This window comes from Bos taurus, chromosome 8 (genome assembly GCF_002263795.3).
Source record: "Bos taurus isolate L1 Dominette 01449 registration number 42190680 breed Hereford chromosome 8, ARS-UCD2.0, whole genome shotgun sequence".
NCBI classification, from domain to species: Eukaryota; Metazoa; Chordata; class Mammalia; order Artiodactyla; family Bovidae; genus Bos; species Bos taurus.
Genome location: NC_037335.1, coordinates 97,216,657 through 97,231,578, shown reverse-complemented (window position 1 = coordinate 97,231,578; position 14,922 = coordinate 97,216,657). Strand labels below are relative to the sequence as shown.

At 44.1% G+C, this 14,922-nt stretch overlaps 1 long non-coding RNA gene across 1 annotated transcript in view; it reads right to left on the bottom strand.

Moving 5' to 3' along the window:
• Positions 1-14,700, bottom strand: part of LOC107132732 (uncharacterized) — a 55,175-nt gene extending 40,475 nt beyond the window's left edge. Inside the window, exons 1-4 of the long non-coding RNA XR_001500912.3 lie at positions 14,429-14,700; positions 9,794-10,018; positions 9,184-9,262; positions 8,056-8,123 (exon numbers count right to left, since the gene is read on the bottom strand). This is a non-coding gene — a long non-coding RNA (uncharacterized lncRNA). The remainder of the gene's footprint in view (positions 1-8,055; positions 8,124-9,183; positions 9,263-9,793; positions 10,019-14,428) is intronic.
• Between the last annotated feature and the right edge of the window lie 222 nt (positions 14,701-14,922).

The following is a 14,922-nucleotide window of genomic DNA, read 5'->3' as shown; positions in this document are numbered from 1 at the left end:
ATAGATATATCCATATGAATGCAGAGTTCCAGAGAATAGCAAGGAGAGATAAGAAATTTTTTTAAGTGAACAATGCAAAGAAATAGAGAAAAACAATAGAATGGAAAAATGATAGAGCTCTTCAAAAAATTGGAGATACCAAGGGAATATTTCACGCAAGGATGGGCAAAATAAAGGATAGAAATGATAAGAAAATAACAGAAGCAGAAGAGCTGAAAAGAGATGTCAATAATATACAAAAGAACTATACCAAAAAAAAAGTCTTAATGACCCAGATAGCCACGATGATGTGGTCACTCACCTAGAGTCAGACATCCTGGAGTGTGAAGTCAAGTGGGCCTTAAGAAGCATCACTACAAACAAAGCTAGTGAAGGTGATGGAATTCCAACTGAGCTATTTCAGATTTTAAAAGATGATGTTGTTAAAGTGCAGCACTCAATATGCCAGCAAATTTGGAAAACTCAGCAATGGCCACAGGACTGGAAAAGATCAGTTTTCATTAGGGTACTTAAAGCTGGTGCACTGGGACAACCCAGAAGGACAGGATGGGGAAGAAGGTGGGAGCGGGGCTCAGGATGGGGGACACATGTATACCTGTGGCTGATTCATGTCAATGTATGGAAAAAACCACCACAATATTGTAAAGTAATTAGCCTCCAATTAAATGCATTACGTTTTAAGAAATCAGTTTTCATTCCAATCTCAAAGAAATGCAATGCCAAAGAATGTTTAAATTCCCATACAATTATGCTCATCTCACATGCTAGCAAGGTAATGCCCAAAATCCTTCAAGCTAGACTTCAACAGTATGTGAACCAAGAACTTCCAGATGTACAAGCTAATTCAGAAAAGGCAGAGGAACAAGAGATGAAATTGCCAACATCCGTTGGATCATAGAAAAAGCACGAACATCTACTTCTGCTTCATTGACTATGCTAAAGGCTTTAGCTGTGTGACTCACAACAAACTATGGAAAATACTTAAAGAGATGGGAATACCAGATGACCTTACCTGCCGCCTGCAAAACCTGTATGCACGTCAAGAAGCAACAGTTAGAATGGGACATGGAACAATGGACTGGTTTAAAATTGGGAAAAGAGTACATTAAGGCTGTATATCATCAATCTGCTTATTTAACTTCCATGCAGAGTACATCATGCAAGATGCTGGGCCAGATGAAACACAGGCTGGAATCAAGATTGCCAGGAGAAATAACAACAACCTCAGATATGCAGATGATACCATTCTAATGGCAGAACGTGAAGAGGAACTAAAGAGCCTCTTGATGAGGGTGAAAGAGGAGAGTGAAAAAGCTGCCTTAAAACACAGTGTTTAAAAAACTAACATCATGGAATCTGGTCTCATCATTTCATGGCAAATAAATCGGGGGAAAGTGGAAACAGTGGCAGATTTTATTTTTTTGGTCTCCAAAATCACCGTGGACAGTGACTGCAGCCATGAAATTAAAGGACGATTGCTCCTTGGAATAAAAGCTATGACACACCTAGACAGTGTATGAAAAAGCAGAGACATCACGTTGCTGACAAAGGTCCATATAGTCAAAGCTATGTAGCTATGTTTTCTCTAGTGGTCATGTAAAGATGTGAGAGTTGGACCATAAAGAAAGTTGAGCACTGAAGAATTGATGCTTTCGAATTGTGGTGCTGGAGAACAGTCTTGATAATCCCTTGGACAGAAAGAAGATCAAACCAGTAAATCAACCCTGATCAAACCCTGCCCCAATCAAACCAGTCAATCAACCTTGAATATTCATTGAAAAGACTGATGCTGAAGCTGAAACTCCAATACTTTGGCCACCTGATGCGAAGAGCTGACTCATTGGAAAAAACCCTGATTCTGGGAAAGATTGAGGGCAAAAGAAGGGGGCAGCAGAGGATGAGATGGTTAGACAGCATCCTCAATTCAGTGGACTTGAATTTGAGCAAACTCTGGGAGATAGTGAAGTACAGGGGATCCTGGTGTGCTGCAGTCAACGGAGTCACGGACACAGCTTAGCAACTGAACAACAAAATGTCATTTAACTCTGAAAACCTATAGGGTTGGTTCCATCATTTCTGCCTTCCAGGCGAGGAACCCAGTCCATGGAGATGGAATGATCATGATGGTGCCTGGACAGTCCCAAGCCAACCTGGTTCCAGAGCGCAGGTGCTAATGCTTTCTCACAGCTTCTTCATGCTCTCAGCCTGGTGCCATAAGGACTCACAAGATGGCATGTGTGCTGTGCTTAGTCATTCAGTTATGTTCGACGTTTTGCGAAACATGGACTGTAGCCCACCAGGCTCTTCTGTCCATGGGGATTCTCCAGGCAAGAAAACTGGAGTGAGTTGCCATGCCCTCCTCCAGGGGATCTTCTCAACCCAGGAATCAAACCCAGGTCTCCTGCATTGCAGGCAGATTCTTTACCACCTGAGCTACCAGGGAAGCCCAGATGGCTTGTAAACCATGAGAAATATATATGCAACCCAAATGTACAATCATAGACACATTTTGGGCAGAAGTGGAGGCTTTAGGTATGCAGAGGTCAGGAATATTTTGGAACAGAGATGAGCCAAAAGGAGCTGGGCCTCTTACACTGACCTGGGCTGAGCTGAGGATATGCAGATGTAAGGAAGGAAGGGCCTACATTGAAAAAGCAACTGTGTTTGGATTCAAGCGGAAGGACTATTTTTATACGATATTAACCTGTTAGCTGTTTTTGTTAACTAAAACCACCAAACTTTGGGACCTCCTTGGCAATCCAGCTATTAGGACTCCACATCTCCACCGCAAGGGGTCTAGGGTTCGATCCCTAGTTGGGGAACCAGACCCCACATGCTGCAACCAAGACCTGGCACCCGCCAAATTAATTAATTAATTGAAAAAAAAAAAAATACCACCAAGCTTTTACTTGCAGCTCACACAGCAGAGCACACCCACCCCTAAGGCCTTCAGATTTCCGGCCTTAAGCAGTTGAGTTTAAGATCTGCTGCATACATGTAAAGCCCTCCCATCCTTCCCAAGCTCCTGAGTCTCTCTTTCAACACCTTAAATTTCTCATCTCCCCTTCTCCTCTTAATCACCACCCCAGGGAGGCCTTGAAAAGAGTGAAAAGGGGCAGTCCAGGGCTCAGCTTCCCTCACACTTCAGGGGGGCCAGCTGATGAATTAGGCCATTCCTCTAGATTTTCTGGCAAGTTCCCCAGGGAGCCTGTTGGTCCAAGCCCCGATGCCGCTCTCTCTGCCTTGAAAGCCTTTCTTCCCTCCTCAGCCTGTAATTCACTCTCTCAGAAGTCAGCTCAGTCACCAAACCAGAGTCCATCTTCCTCCTCTTGCGCCCACAGCGCTGACCACATTCAAGTGAAATCACTACTTCTCACCTCTCCCGCTAGCTGGGTATGTTTCAGGTTCTGAGGTTTACACCTTACTGTTTTTGCCTCCCTAGCCTGGGGCCTTGCGCACAGTGGGCAGATTAAACAACCGGGGTCCACAGCTCAGTTCTTAAATGTGTGTCTATACATAGCAGTAGTCCTCACTGATGAGAATTCATGTTGGCAATGGGTATCTTAATGTGCACATAACTTCACATGACACCACCTGCCCCGATGCTCAGCGCGGCCTTAGGATCTGGGTATCACCAAGAATGTTTTCAGGTGAGGAAACGGAGGCTCAGAGAATGACGGTGGCCCCAGGTCACACAGTGAAAAGACGTAGGACTGGGATCCTGGCCTCCTGGCCTTTCCTGGCCCCCACCCCTGCCCCCACACACCACTGGCCCTCCAGGGACGTTCGCAAGTCTGTGCTATGCGCTGTTTCTCACACGTTGCCATGGACATCTCTAGTCCCGTCTAGGTAACATATACAGCTCACTCTTACGAGAACAGCCTCGCCCTCTGTCTGCTGTTTCTAACTTGATGTCACCAATAGACTCTGTTCCTGGACTGAGCTCATCTCTTTTCATAAAGCAGGACTGTCTGGACAACTGCTCTCTCCTTCTACCCAAGCCCGAAGCAAGTCCTGGGGAGTGAAGGATACAGATCTCCTGCTAGAGAAGGGAGATTCCAGTTCAGGAAAAAAAAAAAAAAACCCTCCCAGGAATTCCCTGGCAGTCCAGGGGTTAGGATTCCGAGCATTCACTGACGAGGGTACGGATTCAATCCCTGGCCCCATAATCCCGGGTTTTTTTGTGTGTGGCATGGTCAAAAAGGAAAGAAAACCACCTTCCTGCACACATCTGAGCCTAAGACCTCACTCTAATCTGCCACCCGAGGGAAGTGAACTGTCAGAGGGGTCCCTGCTTGCTTGTCATGCCCAAGAAGTATCCCTGGAACTGGCATGCAGACATTAAAATCCTAACTCAAATGCACGAGGAAGCTTGGTATTTAAAGGAGGTCTGCTGATATTGATTAAACTAATGGAAGATTCCTGCTATAAGTAGAATCTCTGGCCCAGAATAGTTCATTTATACCTAACGGGTTTGCTTCAAAAAAGGCCCACCAGCTCCCACTTCCATGCTTGGGGTACTAGGACATGTGATCTTCCTCAGGTCCCCACTGCCTGGAATCAGAGCTTCATTTCCTCACCCTGCTTCCTTTTGCTCCCCAAACGTCCGTGCAGATCTGAGGTCCTGGCCTTGGAGTTGAGGAGGGGCCTTGGTGTGGTACCCCTTTGGGAAAAATAAAAACATACGGCTGGCAAAGCCTGTAGTGGATGATACATAGGGAAAGAAAGACGTGTCTACATTTCATCATGGCTCCGTCTCTAAGATCAATTTCATTTTTACATCAGGGACAGAATCCGGTGGCTCTTACTCATGGTTGCGTCACTGAGGGCAGTGACCATGTTCCCTACACTGAGTGGCCCTCACACGTGTGTTGGACGGGGGAGGGTGGTGACGGCTCTGAAACATCATTCAGGACAGTCTCTTCCCCATCCCTGGTTGAGGAAGCTCCCACCCCTATTTCTCTTAGCAGCTGGTTCTAAATCTCTACCCCATCCTCAAACTCACAGCTGCATCCATCCCAAAAGGCTCCCTCATCCTCAGCAAAGAAGACATCCGGTCCTGGATTCTCAGGGTTCCTCAGCTACCCTTCCAGTCCTGTCTCTCTTCTTCCACCTGAGCCTGCCACCGCCCCAATCATCCCCTCGGTGAGTTTTATCCTCTCCCTGAAGTGTCTGGAATGGATTCCTTTCCACCAGCTCTTCCCATCAATAGTCAACCAAGCTCACATCTCTCACACGACAAAAGTAAATATCCCTTCATCCCAATTCCCCTCCAGCTAGTTCCTCAGCTTCTGCTGCAGTTGGTTCAACTCTCCCACAACCCACAAGCTGGCGTCAGACCCATTCTGCTACCGAAACAGTTCTTACGAATGTCACCGTCATCTTCTGTTGGCCAAAGCTAGTGGTCAGTCTAAGTACCAACCTCCTCCCCACTCACAGCCACTACTCCTTCCATCGTATTCCCTAACACTTCATCCTCAAATTCCTAATTGCTCCCACAGATGCCTGGCCTCAGCGGCTCCTTGAGCAAGACCAGCAGATGTTCTGCCTATAGACACACATGCCCCTGGGAAGGCATAGTAGAATCTTGGAGAGTCCCAGACACAGTCATGTGACCAGAAAGTTTAGCAGAGTTGAGTCACCGTGTCTTAGAGCATCCATCTTCAGTTTAGTTCAGTTCAGTTTAGTTGCTCAGCCGTGTCTGACTCTTTGCGACCCCATGAATCGCAGCACACCAGGCCTCCCTGTCTGTCCATCACCAACTCCTGGAGTTCACTCAGACTCCTGTCCATTGAGTCAGTGATGCCATCCAGCCATCTCATCCTCTGTCGTCCCCTTCTCGTCTTGCCCCCAATCCCTCCCAGCATCAGGGTCTTTTTCAATGAGTCAACTCTTCGCATGAGGTGGCCAAAGTACTAGAGTTTCAGCTTTAGCATCATTCCTTCCAAAGAAATCCCAGGGCTGATCTCCTTTAGAATGGACTGGTTGGAACTCCTTGCAGTCCAAGGGACTCTCAAGAGTATTCTCCAACACCACAGTTCAAAAGCATCAATTCTTCGGCGCTCAGCCTTCTTCACAGTCCAACTCTCACATCCATACATGACCACAGGAAAAACCATAGCCTTGACTAGACAGACACTTGTTGGCAAAGTAATGTCTCTGCTTTTGAATATGCTGTCTAGGTTGGTCATAACTTTCCTTCCAAGGAGTAAGCGTCTTTTAATTTCATGGCATCCATCTTCACATACCCCTAATAGAGCAAGCTGCCAACTCTGATGTTGAGATCCTGGGAGTCTCTGCAGTTCCCACTTTCCAAGATTCCAGGAATGATACAATCCTCCTTTAGATATGTTAAAATTCCAGAAAGCCTTGCCCTGGTCAGCAGCTTTATCTCTTTTTTGATTTGCATATCTCTGGTCCCATTCCTACTTTGCTAGTTTATGTTCTCCTGTTAGAATGTGACTTCATTTACAAGTGCCCATAACACTGGCATGCTGGTGTTCTGGGTATCACCAGCAAGGGATCTGTGACTGGTATGAGGTCATCCACCTGCGGTTAGTGATGTTTTCACCTACTGACTCTCAAACTGTCCCTTGATCCCTGCTCCATCTCCCTCCTCCAGTTCTTCTCAAAAGCCTCCTCAGCTCTTTTCCCATCCTATTAATACAAGGCCCCAGCCTCAGTTCAAGCAGAAAAAAATGGGTCACCCTCTGGGTTCCCTCCCATAACTATAAACTTTATCACACTTGAGTATTGATTACTCTTGACATTCTATTAGGGCCATTTAGGGCTTATTGTCACATTTATTTTCATTTTAAAACAGAGTGTTAAAAAGCAATCTATGACTGACTGATACCTACACAAACATCCAGAGTCATTATGTCAATAACCTGGTAAATGTTTCACTCACTGGTTTCCAGCTGCTATGGGGAGAGCTCTTACCATTTGCCAGATGCTCAGATGCTGCCTGAGAAACAGATCTATTAGATGCATTTAACAGGACAGAAGGGTGCAGTTAATCAACAATTTTAGGGCTGTTGAATGTTTCATATTTATTTTTCTAGAAAATAAGAAAAGTATGCTGGATAAAGGGTGAATTAAACTTGGATTCATCTTGGACAAACTGGACTCTAGTCATGACAGTACCACTGCCTGGCACTGTGCAGTCTGTGGGACTCAGTTTACTCATCTTTACAATGGGCACAAATAACAAGACTGCCTGTCTCACTGGGGATTGTTGGGCTAATAGATGCGAAAGGCTCTCATGAGCTATAAACTCAGACTGAGAATCAAACACCTTTGCCTTCACCCAACTGGGTCACTTTAGACACAAGATGCCTGCATTATGTCACAGAATTCCTTGGGGTACAGTGATATAGGAAATGACAAATAACTTTGAAAAGGCAGGAATCTGGGGCAAGTCTTGGGGCACTCAATAGCAGTAACCCTTTATACAGAAGCAAATTGAGAACACATATTCCTACCTCCCCTCCCCAGGAAGATTCACAAACAAGCAAGAAAAAAACTTCACTATCTACTTTGAGCCGAGGACCATCCAGGCCCACCCTCAACCTCCTGGCCTGGCAGCGCAAGTCTCCTGAAGTGTGGATGACCTAGGGGTGGTTACTTAAGCCCTCCGCCTCATCTCATCTGTCAACCGGATATACTGAGAGAGCCTTTGCCACATGTCAGAGCATTAAGTGAGATCATATATTTGAAAAAATGCTGGTAAACATTTAACTATCTACAGAGCTGTCTGCATGTTAACGATCAGCATATTTACAGTAAGTGTGTGGCATGAATATGAAGGAAACTCCACTAGGCAGAAGCAGAAGTTCTTTTCAAAAAACCTGATTTGGAGTAAATCTCCCTATAATGGATGGAGCTGCAGGGAAGGAACATGGATAAGGGTCAAGAAAACAGTGGCTTTGAGATTTTAGGCTTGAATCCTGTCTGTCACTAGTGGTGACAATTTGCATAATCTTAGGCAATTTATTTAATCTTTCTGAGCTTTGGGTTTCTCCTCTGTAAAATGAGAATAATAATAGTACTTACCTCACAGGATTGTCGTGGTGATTATTCAAGATTATGCGCTTTAAACAATTCACACAATGTCTGGTTCCCTGTAATAGATAGTTTCAGTCAGTAGGTGGGTTGGAGAAAGGAAGACAGACTATTAACTGGTAAATTATTTATATCTTGCTCCATACTGTGGCTCACTCTCACCTAATGAAATATATAAACAGTATACATATTGGCAAGAATTAAGCGATCATACTGGTCTTCCCTGGTAGAGCAGATGGTAAGGAATCTGCCTGCAATGTGGGAGACCCAGGTTCGATCCCCGGGTCAGGAAGATCCCCTGGAAAAGGAAATGGTAACCCACTCCAGTATTCTTGCCTGGAGAATCCCATGGATCAAGGAGCCTGGCGGGTTACAGTCCATGGGGTTGCAAAGAGTCAGACATGACTGAGCAACTAACCCTTACCCCCTAAAGAAATAGTCTTGCTTGTAATGATGGACAGATGTGGAGTGATTTTTTTTTTCCTTTCTTCAGTTCTTGTCATAATGTTGTTTACAAAAGAATACAGTTTTGACATATATACACATATATGTATATATGCTGTGCTCAGTCGCTCAGTTATGTCCTACTCTTTGTGACTCCATGGGCTGTAGCCCGCCAGGCTTCTCTGTCCTTGGGACTTTTTAGGCAAGAATACTGGAGTGGGTTGCCGTTTCCTCCCCCAGGGGATCTTCTTGACCTAGGGATCAAACTTGTGTCTCCTGTGTCTCCTGAATTGGCAGGTGGATTCTTTACCACTGCGCTACCTGGGAAGTCCATATATATACATATATATATTTAATAATTGTATTTATTTATTTTTGGCTGTGCCGGGTCTTCGTTGCTGCATGGGCTTTTCCCTGATTGCAGTGAGTGGAGGCTACTCTTGGGTGGTGGTGCACAGGCTTCTCGTCGTGGCTCCCAGGCTCAAGAGCACAGGCTCCAGAGTTGCAGAGTACGGGCTTAGTTGTTCCTTAGCATGTGAGATCTTCCTGGATCAAGGATCGAACCCTTGTCTCCTGCATCAGCAGGTGGATTCTTTACCACTGAGCTACCAGGGAAGACCCTATATATATATATTCTTTTTTTTTTTTAATTTAAAAAGAAAAAACAAACCTTACCCTGAAATGTTGTGGCAGTTGGCTCTGAAGATGCCTTCAAGACCGTAAGTCTTAAGTAGGTGGAGACAGAAATCTACAACTTGCAGGGAGAAAAGTTAGAAAGTGTTAAAGTAGTCGAGTCCCAGTGCATTTGGGAAAGCATCCATAGGGGTCTAAAAGCACCTTCTTGAACACAGAAGGTACTCAAGGACTGGGCTGTCTCCTTTCTCCCCCATGAGCACCTCCACCAGCATCACAAGCTAATCATCAGCTGACTCTCCCGAAGCCTCCTTTAATCCAGGGCAGATCTTAGTCTGTTTGCAGTTCAGGTCTCTGATCAACATTATCTCCCTCCAGAGCCCAGCCCGGATCATTCTATCTCATTATCCCTTTTTCTTTTATTCATAACACTTATACACTATCTAGAATTATCTCATTTGTTTACATGTTTATTATGTACCTTTCTTTCTCTAGAATATAAACACCATCAGATCAAGGACCTTATCTGTCTCACTTGGCCACTGTATCTCCAGCAATGGAACACTGGCAAGGCACTCACTCAGTATGAGGGGATGAGTAGGGGACAGATAAGCAATGCCCCACCTCCCACCTGACTGACATGCACACATACCTGGGCACAAATCCAGGCATTTTAGCCAAAGAGCAGATGGGAGCCAAGGCCAAGGTATAGGTAGCAACTGGCACAAGAGGCTCCGGTCATAGAAACCTGTAAGTTTCAGCAACATCAGCTTTGTGTAACTTTGGACAGAAATCTGCTGGTTAGACACAGCCACATAGACCTGGTGTCTGGGCTTTGGTGCAGGCGTGGATACGAGGCCAAAAGTCCATGTCCTTCCTTGAATTAAAAAAAAAAAAAAAAAAAACAACAAAAGACAAAATCTGGCTCAAGGGAAACAAATTCTTGGGAAATAGCACAAGCTTACTTTGATTCAACCCACATTTACTGGGCCAAGTTCTGTAGCAGGAAGAACAAGATTCAGAGTGTATGTCTCATAGGGTGATAGGCCTAGAATCGGAATAACTAACAAAGCAGAATAAGGAGAGAGTACTAAAACAGCCCTTACTTCTCCTGGAACCCCGACAAAGGATTCAGAAGCTCCATTTAAAGCTAAGTCCAGGCTCCCCATTCTTGTAGAGGTGCGAGTGCCATCAGTAGGCAAACCCACAACAAAAACAGCCCTTGAGAACCTCGGTCGTCCTTGCTGTCATTGCAGACTGTCCCACAAGTTCTGACATCCTTCTCCAGCTCTGCAAACAGTGGCAGGCCTGGGGGGCAGATTGACAAACCGCTTCCCGCTATTGGCACAAAGCAGGACAAGATCTTGAACCACGCAGTTCCTCGGAAAGAACGGCCAGTTCTTCTGACCACAGCCTGGGCGGTTCTAGGGGCTGCTGCTTAGCCCTGGCAGGTGAAGGCAGGGCTCTGTGCTCCAGGAGAAAAATATCCCGGCATCTCCTTTAGCAACAGGCCTGCTTCCGAAAGGTTGTACCTAGGGGCCTTTGTGGATCTTTTTTTAAACATTAAACAAAAAAAGAGAGAAAGAAAGAGAGAAAAAGTCCCTCCCAGCCCATCGTCTTGCGAGCACACACCTGTTGCAAAGATTTTTGGAAAGAGCTTTGGGGTCTATACATCTGACTTCAGTTCTGTTTCACTCACCACTTTTCTTAAGCAACTACCCTTCCCCTCTCTGTACCTCAGTTTCCTCATTTGTAATTAGAGGGACCAGTGGTGTTTTTCAAACTACAAGTTTTAATCCAATGATAAGCAATAAATTCAGTAGAGTGGGTTACAACCAACATGTTTTTTTTGAAAGGGAAATAGAAGAGTTTAGAATATAAAATATCTGAATGCATTGCAATTAATAGGTAAGTATTATCCTGTAGAACTTTTATTTCATCTATCGACATGCTTACCCTGAGATCAAAACAAAATGTGTTTCACACTGTGGGTTACTGTTTTGTTTTGTTTTTTTAAAGTTCAAAACATACTATTTGAGTTTTCAAGGCTAGGACCAGTAGGTTCAATTCTACTCCTGGCCTAATTGCCAATTTCCCATTGTTTGCCTGCAGACCGAGCCCAGCTCCAAGTGAACCTGTGATTTGGCTCATGAATAGATATACCTAATCTCCAAAGTGAATGAGGGTGCGCTCTTAAAAGGCCTGCACCATGACCCATCCTCCGCAAATGACAGGACTTTTGTGACTTCTCACAGTGCACGTTAGCTGGGTTTGTTTTTCGAACTTCATATAAATGGAATCACAGTATGAACCCTAACTGTGGACACAGTGACCTAGAAAGGAGATGCTCAATGCTGTGTTTATTGTCCAGCATGACATCAGCCAGAAAGCATTGCGAAAATAATAATATTATGATTATTGACTGAAGGCCTGTTGGGTGCCAGACTCTGTGCTAAGGGACTTAAAAACATTCAAGTTCATTCTCACAAGGTCTATGGGATTTGAGGTGTCTGCTACGACCCTCGTGTTTCAGAAAGAGAAACTGAGGCACAGGGAAGTTGTAATGTGATGTCCTCAAGGTCATGCAAATTGCGGAGCAGGGCTGGAGGGAGCCCTTATCTGTCTGCCCTGAGACCCCTTTCCATTAGGCACTTTTCCAAGGGGCTGGCGTACTTCGCAACAAAGTATATTGGAGACCGCTTGGAATCAGCCCTGTGGAGTCCTCTCCTACCTGGCTCTCACCCTCATTTGGTGGAATCCAGTTGGTTTACACTGCTGAGGAGGCAAGCAAACTACCCTTCACGAAGCCAGGGGGTTCCGGAAGACCTGAATTAGCCAAGAGGTTTAATTGGGGGATATTCTTACTACACGAAATTTCTTTCAGAACATTTGGTCCTTTGGGACTTCCTCAAATTGCCAACGATGCGACAGAAAATTCCATCTCCTTCTCCTTGGTTGCTTCATAGTATCCAGCAGTTCCCCTACCTTAACCTACAAGTGATTGCCGCCTTTGGCAGCTCCTTACTAACCAGAGAAATTTGACTGTTTTTTTGGGTGGGGGTGGGGGTGGGGAGGGGGTAGGGGTGGGGAGTGCTTTTGCTTCCTTAACAAATACAATTACATTTCACTACTTCATTGGTGAAGCCACATCTAACCAATGAGATTGGTTGGTAACTTGTTCAGTCTACTCAAGAATAGAGGATAAAAGGATCCATGTATCAATTTTCTTCATATTAGAGATTTTTAAGAGTCATTTTTTGGGTTGTTTTTTTTTAGTATTAGCCATCCCGATTACAACATACCTACTATTCCAGAGTTCCAAGGAAATTAGTCAGGCCTTAAAATTAAACTTTAACCTTGATTCAAATTAAAAATACAATTTGCCACATTAGTTTCATATGTTTGTATTTCCTGGCCTCAAAAACACTACTGGCCCTGACTACAGTAGTTGAAATCCTACTTAGCACTCAATAACCAACAAAACTTCCTGCACCCCCAGGCAAAGCTCAAAGAGTGGTCCTTTCGCTTCCATACTGTTCTGTAAAATAGAGGCGTGCACCTCCAGCTCCTAATCACCATCACCACCCCCAAACCCTGAACTCCCCTCAGGGCAGTAACCACACTGTATTTATATTTGTCCTGATATTTACCCCCAGCGCTGGCAGGATCAGGTTTCCCGCACATAGCAAGACTTCAGAATACATTGTCCTTGAATCGAATCAATTTCTGAGGAAACTTTTTATTGAAATATAAGATGCCCACGATCGTAAGTGTTTCAATATTCACAAAGAGAAAGAACATATATCAGGCGCTCCCAACCCCCCCAACCCCATCCCCCACCACCTCCCCCACCCACCCCAGAAGGTCTGCACCATGGCCCTTCCTCCAGCAAAGATAAGACTTTCCGGAGGTAACTTTGCTTGCTTGTTGTTGTTGTTGTTTGGAACTTTGTATAAATAGAATCACAGTGTGAGCTCCCTCGGTTTGGACTTTTTATACTAAACATCATGCTTGTGAGATTTAACCTCACTGTTTTGCAGCGTGCTGGTTAATTTATTCCCATTTGCTGGCCAGCATTCCACTGTGGCTGTGCAGTTATATATTTATCCATTCTACTGCGGATGGACACTTCACTTTTTTCTAATTTGGAGCTCTTCTGAATAGAGTTACTATGAACATTCTTGGGTATTTCTTTCTGTTAACCATTTACCCAGGAGTCCTATTGTTCGGCTTTGGTGGATGCTGCCAGTTTTTAAGGGTTTTGAGGTGGTTGTGGAAACTGAAAAGCTGTTTCTAAAATTTACATGGAAATACAAAAGGCCAAAAATATTCAAGACAATCTTGGACAAAGCTGGAGGTCTTACACTACGACATATTATAAAACTACAGGAATTAAGACAGGGTGGTTTAGGCACAAATAGGCCAGTGGCTTGGAAGAGAGAATTCAGATAGATGCAAGCATAAATATTACTTGATTTATGATACAGGTAACATAGCCATGTAGAAAAGACATAGTGATGTTTTCAATAAATGGTGCCAGATCAATTGGATAAACACATGAAAAAAAAGCTTAACCACACGTAAAAATCAATTCCAGATGGATTATAGATCTAAACGTTAAAAGGAAAACAATAAGGTTTTGTAAAAAAAAAAAATGTATAAAATTCACTAGATATGAATATGACTGGAATACTTGAAGTAGGTAAAAAATTCTTATAAATAGGACATAAAAAACTCTCATCATAAAGGAAAAATTTTGATACACTGAACTACTTCAAAAATAAGAATGATTCCTCAAAAGATACCATTAGGAATTGAAAACACAGCACTGATTAAGAAAAGATGTTTGCAAACATAGACCCAACAAAGGACTTGTAAACAGAATGTATACTGAACTCCTACATGTCAATCATAAAAGAGAACCAATAAAAAAGTGTGCAAAAGGGGAAAGAGGAAAAGGAAAAACTTGAATGGGCACTTAAACACATACACACACTATGGCCAAATGGCTAATAGACATATGAAAAGGTGCATCACGTAAATGCAAATTAAAACCCTCAAGCGACATCCCTGGACTCAGGAAAACTGCTAAAATTGAAAGTCACGTGATACCCGGTGTTGGCGAGAATGTGCAGTAACCAAGCTCTCCTACACCGCTGAGGTTAAGGAGCAAATACTGGTCTGTTCACTGAACTTTTATCAGGATCTGCCCCAATTTTTCCCTCTCCCCAGGTCCCAGGAGAGTGGGCTGGAGTGAGCGGGTGGTGGTTGGAAAGCGTGTACAAACCTCCACGTCTTCTCTTCGTTCTCTGCGTTGGCCCAGGCTTCACACACTCCCTGAACCGTATTTTCCGCTAGATCCTTTGCTAGAGCCCACGCAGACGTTAGAAGTAAGATGCACTTCGGACCAGGGTGGCCTCCCTCAAGAGCTCCTGAAACAAAAAGGCACATACTACAAAAAACATGTAATTCTTATCTCATCCAAAGACCCAAAGCTTTCTGATGCCTCTTAAATATGTCCCCAAAATGAATTCCTAGAATTCAAAGTTATGCTCATTTTTATTTCCCTACAGGTTCAAGTTGCAAAATTACCCTCCTGAAAGGTTGGATCAACTTTCACTCCCACAAGAGGCAGACACATGCCCCATTTATCAACGTGCTAGGTGAAAAACAGTATTTTGTTTCATTTAGCTCTTTGATCACTAAAAAAGCTGAACTTTTAAAAGCTGTTTATGGGTCATTTTAATTTCTTCTTTTGTAACTAGAAGTTCACATATTTTG